This window comes from Lytechinus variegatus, chromosome 14 (genome assembly GCF_018143015.1).
Source record: "Lytechinus variegatus isolate NC3 chromosome 14, Lvar_3.0, whole genome shotgun sequence".
NCBI classification, from domain to species: domain Eukaryota; kingdom Metazoa; phylum Echinodermata; class Echinoidea; order Temnopleuroida; family Toxopneustidae; genus Lytechinus; species Lytechinus variegatus.
This window is the reverse complement of record NC_054753.1, coordinates 12,018,827-12,028,694: the sequence shown is the minus strand read 5'-3', so window position 1 is coordinate 12,028,694 and position 9,868 is coordinate 12,018,827.

Genomic DNA, 9,868 nt, shown 5'->3' with positions numbered 1-9,868 from the left:
TTTCTCTTAGGTCACGTGTCACTTTCACACTTTAAAATGATCTTTTAAATTGTAAAACAATCACTAAATCCCCAATTAATGTTTTTACAGCACGCAAATTCCCAAATTTCCAACTTTGTGAGACATTCTTTTATTTATTAATCTACATGTATTGTAATGTGTTATTGGCCTATGTGAACTTTAAAACGAAAAAGAAAAAAAAAAGAAAAAACACTTCATTTTTATTTTTTGTAGGAGTTTCTGCATTTTATTCATAAATCAATGACAAATTAATATGTTCAAATAATACCAAACATATTTAAATGAATACAATTTAAACGTGACAATTTAATAGATAGATTGTAAATAACAGTAGCGGACCGTGACCCGGAGGAGACAAAGCATTGGGGGGGCACTGCATTGTTTGTGAACAATGCCGTGCCCCCCCAATGCTTTGTCTCCTCGGGGTCACGGTCCGCCACTGGTAAATAATACAGGAAAGGCTGATAATTAAATCATACATAAGCATGTGATATAGTGAATTCGGTAGAAGTGACAGGCGCCAGCTATTATAAGCACAGAGGTGCTTGAAGAATAGCAGCCAGGAGAGGATACATAAAAACCATCATGAATCATATTTTGACAAAATGATCACGAATGTCACGAAATATAAAATATTGAAAAAAAATATCGGATGAGAAAATTATGGTTAAAAAAATGTGATCTAATATAACTAAACTATATTAATTTTCCCAGAATGAATAGGGTTTTCATTTAAATGCGTGACGCCTTACATGAAAAGAAACTCCCCGAGCTGTAGACTGCAGAGTATGAACGGTTTCCCTATTGTTCCAAACGATCGAAGAAAGCTACTTCCGCACAATAGTTAAAAAACAGACCTGGCTAATTAAAGGGCCCCGGGGATTTTTATCAATCAGACACGCCATAAAAGATTACATCTGCAATGTTATATATGATTATATGACTTTGTTCCTTAACTTGGAGGATTTAGTAACTATATCAGGGGTAGCGGAACGTATTTTCGTTGGTGGGGGGGGGGGGGCAAGCCAATTAGGACACGTATATGCCAACAATGGTATTTTGGTGCAAACGGATACTTTCACCATGAGATTATCATCTGTGTGAAAAAGTTGTGGTTTTGTAGTAATTAAATTGAGCCTTTTTGAGTCTTTTATTTAAAGTGATTTCTGATTTTTTTTTTCGCGAGAGAGTGGTTTGGAAATAAATTTTAAATCTGAAGTTGTAAAACTCGATTTTTGTCAATTATAGACCTAATTACTGTTAAAAGGGCAACCTTGCGACCTGCCAGATGTTGCGAGCGCGAATCACGAGCTCAAAATTTTGGAATTTCATGTAATAAGACATTAAAAAGTAAACATTCAGATCAGTTTTGTATTCATGAAAAATGATGTACAAGCTTTAACGCGAATGAGAAGCGCGAGCTGACTAAAGGCAGAAAAGTTACCATTTTTAGTGACTCATGCATTATAAATAGGATACCATAGATATGGACTACATATTCCACCGATTTCATAATGCGAGCGCGATCGAGTGCGAGCTAAAAATTTGTCATATTCTAACCAGAATACCGGAAATTCTAGGCATTGATTTTTTTAACTAGGAACAGAATGACTACCTAAATAAACAATAAATGGTGCGAGCGCAAAACACGAGACAAAATGTGTAATATTTTTATTTTGATTTGATTTATTGTTTTCTTCTGCATCCATAACATTTGTATAATACATTTTTCATAACATAATAAACATAATACGTTAGCATTTTTTGGCATAAATTTTAAATAAAGATTACTAAAAAGATAATTCCAGACAAAAATGATTAACTATATGATGTTCACAATTTGCAGGAGAAGGATTGTCATCATAAGCAGATTGCTTGAAAAAAAATGACAATCCCAAACTTATACTAATTGAATTAATACATTTATAACATTGATAAAGCAGAATGGGCATATTCTTTCAAATAGCTGAGGGTGATGGTGATATGATGATGATGATGATGAAGGCCATGGAGATGATGATGGTCAAGATGAAGATATTGGTAATGACTAAAACGAAGGAGGAATAAATTCACGATAAAAAGGATACGACACAGAAATTTTACTTCACGTATTCTGATAATAAAAAACATAGATTTAACGTTTGCCTTAAATGAGTGAAGAGATGAACATTGTTTAACAGGCTCTGGTAGAGAGTTCCACAAATCTGGACCATGGTGTCTTATGGATCTCTGCGCAATAAGCAATTTGGGGTTAATTAAATGGAAATTTGAAGAGTTACGGGTAGGGTATGAATGAATAGATGTATTCAGAGTATAAAAATTGTGGAATGAAGGTGGGAGCATGTTATTTACGTACTTAAACATAAGTAGTAAGCTTTGAAGAGTATTTATGTCAAATACTGTTAGAGTCTTTAGTTTATGGAATAATGGATTTGTGTATGATAAATATTCCAACCTGAAAGCTGGAAATTCTACGCATTTTTGTATGAACATGATGAGTATCTTACTAAACAATTATTGATGCGAGCGCGAAGCGCGAGGCAGAAAATTGTGATTTTCTCAACTGAAACCTGGATATTATAAGCACTGTTTGTAATCAGGAACATAATGAGTACCTTAATAAACAATGATTGATGCGAGCACGAAACACGAGCCAAAAATGTTGATATTTTAACCTGAAAACTGGACATTCTATGCATTTTTGTAACAATGAACAGGACGAATGCGAGCGCGAAGCGCGAGTCAAGAATTTTGTGATTTCCTTACCTAAATGTATTATGTTTTACTTAAAAAGGGTATTTTATTGTGAATAGGGGGACATCTCATTTTGAAAAAGGCGTTTTTCAATTTGAAAAAGTGCATTATTTTCCTACCGGGATTTTTTTAGGGGGGGGGGCACTTGCCCCCCCTGGCACCCGGTTCCGACCCTCCTGAACTATAAACTATTGAGCAAGATAGTACTTATTAGGTAGCAGGGTCGTAGCCGGAATTTTTGTAAGAGGGGTCTATTTTATGAAAAACTGGACATTCTATGCATTTTTGTAACAATAAACAGGACGAATGCGAGGGCGAAGTGCGAGTCAAGAGTTTTGTGGTTTCCTTACCTAAATGTAATATGTTTTACTTGAAAAGGGTATTTTACTGTGAAAAGGGGGACATTTCATTTTGAAAAAGGCGTTTTTCAATTTGAAAAAGTGCATTTTTTCCTACCGGGATTTTTTTGGGGGGGGGCACTTGCCCCCTGGCACCCAGTTCCGACGCTCCTGAACTATAAACTATTGAGCAAGATATACTTATCAGGTAGCAGGGTCGTAGCCGGAATTTTTGTGAGAGGGGTCTATTTTATGAAAAAGTGAATCATTTTCAATACAAATTCTGACCAAATACCAAGAAAACCCAATTTGCAATGTTTTTTTTTTGGGGGGGGTGGGGGTCATTTATAGGTCCATGGTTTCATCCACCAAGCTAACATGAAAGACTTTCCTCATTTTTTTTCTGTTGGCGACCCTACTTTCCAAGGAATCTGGACCCCCTTGGGTTCGGCCCTGATGGGTAGTCTGTGTTGTTCTTGAGCGAGATAGTAATTATCAGGTAATCTGTTTTATTTTACCGCAGGTAGGCTATATATAATCTTCAAATCTTCACTGGAAATTTCTTAATAATCTCTATTTTTGTCAATTTCCATCCTTCCGCCTAATATTTTTTGCAAGATTTTCGAAATCAGTCGCCTACAATATCCGGGAAGTCATTCGCTGTGCATCTTTAATCTTTGAGGTAACAAGGTCTTATGACGTCATCTAGGTGCCATTTTTTTTGGGGGGGGGGGTCATGGTTATATCTTGATATAAATGCTTAGTATACCATGTTTGTAGATTTCAGTTGATAGAGGAATATTAATATCTTACTATAAGGTCCACCGCATAGAAAATTTGCCACATTACATAAAATATAACATTAAAACTGTTTTTTGTGCATTGTAAAATATATACATGCTAAAATGCACAACAAATTCTTTTAAAGAGGGTGGATAGTTTTGGTAAATTCCTCGAAATCGGCCTGTCACCATTCTAATTAATTTGTATGTAATATGAATGTGTATGCCCTAAAACAGTCATGATGTAGATGATATGAAATGAAATGAAATGGTGTTTTTCATGATAAATTATGCTCTTTTATGTGCGAATTTAACTCTGCGGGGATACCCGATAAAGTTTCAAAGATACCATAGCCTAGGTCCTGCGGGCGGATCACCACTGCTGCCGTGCGTGTGCTACGCGAGAACGACAATGTAGTCCGCTACACAATTTAGTTGTCACTCAGTTTACAATTACAAGGCTCGTTGATGTTGATACATTGCGTTTTCCTTATTTTTTTTCTTGCATCAGATTAGACTTTAGATCTAAAATCCTCGATCGCATATCGATATTACTTTACGTTACATGCAACATCACTCTGTTTTCCTACCTTCCTTGCTCTTGCCTCGGCTGGGGCTTGCATTCGATAAACAAACCCGATCGTCCTCATTTAAAAAAAAGAAAGAAGTGGAACCACGGTGTGATACGCTGTTGCACATAAATATGCTCTCTAACTGTCGATATAACACGGGAACAATTTGTAAAACTGAATATAGAATGAATACACAACTGGCACAGAACTGGAAAAAAAAACACATCTTTTCGGTTCTTCTCTGACTTCCCGCGTGTTAGTCTCGGCTCATATGTTGTTTCAGATCGTTTAATAAAAAAAGTTTATTCTATGATTCTGATGAATAAAGAGAAAAAAGGGGAAATAAAACCAACAGAAAGAAACCCTTACAAACGAATTTCCAAGATTATGCATCCTGTTTTATTTATGTGTTATTTCGAAGGTAGACTTCATCTTAAAGAGCATAATGATGATGAGGTTTGTAATGTAGAAGAAGAATAAGATTTCTGTATTTATTTTCTTAATTACATTTATACAATGTGGTTTCTGCTGCTCGAATTCAGAAAGTCCTTCACGCTACAACCGAGACCGTTCCAGATATCAAATCTCTTTCTGATGACATCACGGTCGCCGCACCGCTTGGCGCCCGCATTAGATGACTATTGTGAGATTCATGAATCCCCCCAAAAGTCTTGAAAATGTTTTTGTGTAAGGCCAATACATATACAAAAATTTCAGCTCGCGCTTTGCGCTCGCATTGTTTGTTTAGTGAGATAGGTAGGCTAATACGTATCATGATTACAAAATTTTGCCTATAATGCCCCTTTTTAGGTCTGAATATCAAACATTTTCAGCTCGCGCTTTGCGCTTGTGTTATTTCACTAGTGATGTACATATCCATTTAATGCCACAGTCCTTAAAAAGTCTCGACTAGGTCAGTACGATGACTTAAACTCTTTGCTGGAGCCCGCCCCATTGCCGTGACCCACGTACGGTACGCCACTGCCCTATAGGCGATGATGCAACGTTCATATTTCGAAAAGATTTGAACATACATTGTTTCGTTAATCAATGTAATTGAAATTTTCCTACAAAAATAAACAAAAGCGTTAGGTTATGTGGGAAATTTTGCTGTCGTAACAAGCCTAAGTATTTCATTATCGGTAGTGAGTTATTGATCAATGTTATTAGTAACTCATCGTACAATAACCTTGAAATATAGGGTATAGACCTATATTTTTTGTACAAATTATCCCCCGCTTTAACAATGATGCCAGGATATGACCCCAGCCCGTGTATTTAGGGAACGTTTTTTTATGATCAATACATTTGAAAGTCATTTGAATATTTCAATTCATGAAATTTATCATAACTATACAAATAAAAATAATGAAAACGAAGGGATTTACCATGGTCAAATTCTTGCAAAAATATATTGAATATGGGAACGGAGCGAAGGCGTGAAAAATTTTGCGTGTTTAGAATGCAAAATTAGGCAAATTCAAGCACCTTTACTGCATTCAAAGGACAAGTCCACCCAAACAAAAAGTTGATTTGACTAAAAAGAGAAAAATCCAACAAGCATAACACTGAAATTTTTATCAAAATCGGATGTAAAATAAGACAGTTATGACATTTTAAAATTTCGCTTGATTTTACAAAACAGTTATATGCACGTCCTGGCTGGTATGCAAATGAGGAGACTATGACGTCATCAACTCACTATTTCTTTTATATGAAATATGAATATTCCGATTTTCTACACATTTTCATGTGATATAACAATCAATCCTCCATGAACATGTGGAATTAGAATTGTTTAATACGTTATGGTTCAGTCATGTTGGTCCTTAATGTCAAATTCATAAAAAATGAAATATTGTACAATTAAAACAATAACAAACAAAAGAAACAGTGAGTGATTGACATTATCAATTTGTGAAAAATAAGCGAAACTTTGAAACTTTTTTTTATTTTACATCCGATTTTGATGAAATTTTCAGCACAATGCTAGTTTGATTTTTCTCTATTTATTAAAGTCAGCATTTTCCTGGGGTTGACTTGACCTTTAAAGATGAATTCACGCATTAACAGTAGTATTAATCATTTGACAATGACAAAAATATAGTTTCTTTTTTTAAAAGTGGGGGGGGGGGTCTTTTATGACTTCGCTTTCAACTTTATCTTTAAAATAATTATTGCCATCGTCAATACAATTAAACGCCATCACCATCATCATCACCATCATTATCACCTCCTTTATCATCGTTATCATCATCATCAACATCATCATTATCATCATTTTTGTCATCATTATCTCCAACATCATCATCATCATCAATTTTGTCATCATAATCTCCATCTTCATCATCATCTTTATCATCATCTTTATCATCATCATCTTCACCATTATCATCATCATAATCACATCATCATCATCATTTTCATCATCATCATCATCATGTTTGTCATCATAATCTCCATTTTCATCATCATCATCATCATCACCATCTTCGTTGTCATCATCGTCACCATCATCCTCATCCTCATCATCATCATCATCATCATCATCATCATCATCATCATCATTTTTTGTCATCATAATCTTCATCATCATCATCATCATCATCTTCATTATCATCATCTTCGTCGTCATCATCGTCACCATCATCCTCACCATCAAATTCATCTTTAATGTTTGTCTTCTAAAATGTCTTCTAAAAAATTCACATACATGGACAGTCAATTAAAATATGATATAGCAGATACATAATAATAGGAAAAGCTATATGCGGATAGTTCAATTGCATTTGTTTTTATTGATCAATAAACTTCTACAATTTCAAAAATTCTCTCTGAAGGCAAAAATAACTAAATTTGAACAAAACCCATGATCACTTGATGTAGGGCGACTTACAATCTCTTCGAATTCCTAAAATGTAATATATATGAGGATATGGGGCAACGTAAAAAAAAATGTGTGTTTTATTATACAAAAAATGCGTGCCGGTCTCTAGCAATCACGGTGATTCAATCTCAATACAAGATAACCATTGAGTTACAATGTACATGTGTAATTAGCATATACAGCCCACACGGCATTAATATAATCCTTACTAAAAATTGCTTTGGGGTATTAGTACGCTTTGTGTGAAAATAGGGAAATTGATAATCTTTTCATTTTAAGCTTAGGCTGAACGGATATAGACCTTTAAATAAAGAAAACATATAATGTACGTTTGTTATGATTTGTGTAAGGATGAAAATTTCTGTGAGGAGTGTCCCACTGCTATCCCACCAATGAAACCGGTGCTATATAGACCGACCGATAGTGTTTATTGGGAATAATGCAATATCATCGATTGATCAAGGCCCAACTTCGATAATGCAACGGTGACAAAAAGTGACGGAGGGACTATTGACTGACACATAAATGTGGACGTAGACATCATCGATACTTAATTCCCTTCTTACATGGTCAAGTTCCTCGTATAAAATGCTAAGTTATTAATCAAACTGTAGTATATATCAAGTTTAAATATGTAAAATAACATGAACATGTTACATATATATTATGTAAGACCGGACACCTTTAGATGTATCATACATGCATGTGCTTGCATCCTTGATACGTTTCTTGTTAATTGAGTAATAAAAGACCGGTGGCAATAAAAAAAAATCTAGAGTTAAAAAATATATGATGGTCATAATAATTTTATGTCCATGGCTTCGAGTACTGGTTGAGCGAAGGCCTTTAATAGTCTTTAAAGATCCTCTATACTGCTTTGAAGGTTAGCGATACCAGAATCTTGATAGGGATACAATGAAACAAATTAAGATACATGTATATGCCTAATAATTTTGCTATATTCTCTTCAAAACAACATCGAAATGAACTAAAGATTTTACCCAAGGGACTTGTAATCATAAATAAATAATGACCTCCCATTGCACAATTTGGCTGATCGACTTGTTATACGTAAATCTTATATCATTTTCTATTTAGTTAGCCATTATTCCCCCCCCAAGGAACACCCTCAAGCAAATTTTGTGACTTTCTAGTTGAAAGGATCCTTTAAAGTTTATATACTGTAAAAAGAAATAACGAGGGCCGTCCTTATTTTCATAAAGTTATAAAAAATAAAGATCAACGAAAATTGCTTGATATAATATTGTAGGCTTTGTTAAACTAACAAAAAACAAACAAATATTTATCAAATGATCTGAAGAGAAATTAAAAGAGCGAGAGACAGATAGAGAAAGAGAGAGAGAGGGGGGATAGGAGAGGATGGGAGAAAGAGGGATTACAGAGAGAAACAAAACATTTCATTTGACATTTTTTAAATATAAATAGGTGCAAGTTCTATTTATTGAACAAACGCTTCAAATCCAGTCGAAACACTCGAACAAATAAAGAATGTACAAGCCTATCAATCTAAGGTTCGTTTCTGGTGGTATTGATATTCATAAAAATAAACAAATATCTTTGTAAATGCTAAAGTACACAAGTTAAGATTCGTAAGAACGTTTGATCACTTTAATTAAATTGAACGAACGTTATGGTGCATATTTAGGCACAACTAAATACATCACTATCATCTCCACTTATCGTCATTATGTTTGACGAACAAACTACAAAAATGACGTCACAGACGGGATAAGATCAACAGGCATAATTTTCTACAAGTATTACCACTTTAGGCAAGGAAACCAAACCCCTAATAAATCACTCTGATACAGGAAAAAAGAATGTCAGAAACAAATAAAAATTTGTACAGGAGAAACAAGTCCATGGGGGGGGGGGCGGTGAAAGAATAGAAAGAAACGAAGTTTAGTTGCATCTAAGTCCGCCACCACGCCCCTTCCAGATATCATTGATGCAGATTTTTCGTGCGGGTCGGCGCCCTCTCTTGTTGAAATCTTCTCCAAGCATTTTTTCGGCTCCCTGGTCTAGTGTTTCAAGCTCTTCTTGCAGGTCAACAGCGCGGTCGTTCTTGAGTCTGTGCATAATAGACATGAGTCGTGCCATTACCAGGTCCCTCATATTCTGGTTTTCAAGGTTCTGTACCAAAGAGAAGAAAATGCAAAATTCTGTTATAATCGTTGTAATTCTCTTCGCCATCGCCGGTGCCGTTATTTACCAAATTATATTATTGTTGATAATCATTTTGTGTGTGTCAACATGGCTTGTGTTTATTACGATCAAATCCTCCTCCTCATCGTCATTCTTGTCATTGAAAATGATGATGATGATTATCATAACAATACAAGAAGAACATAAAAATAAAAAAAAGTAATGATAATAATTATGATGACAATGATAAGAATGAAGAATGATGATGATGGTATTGATGAAGTGGTGTTGGCTTCGATTATTTTGTCATCACTATCGTCAACATCATCGTCATCATGATGATCACCA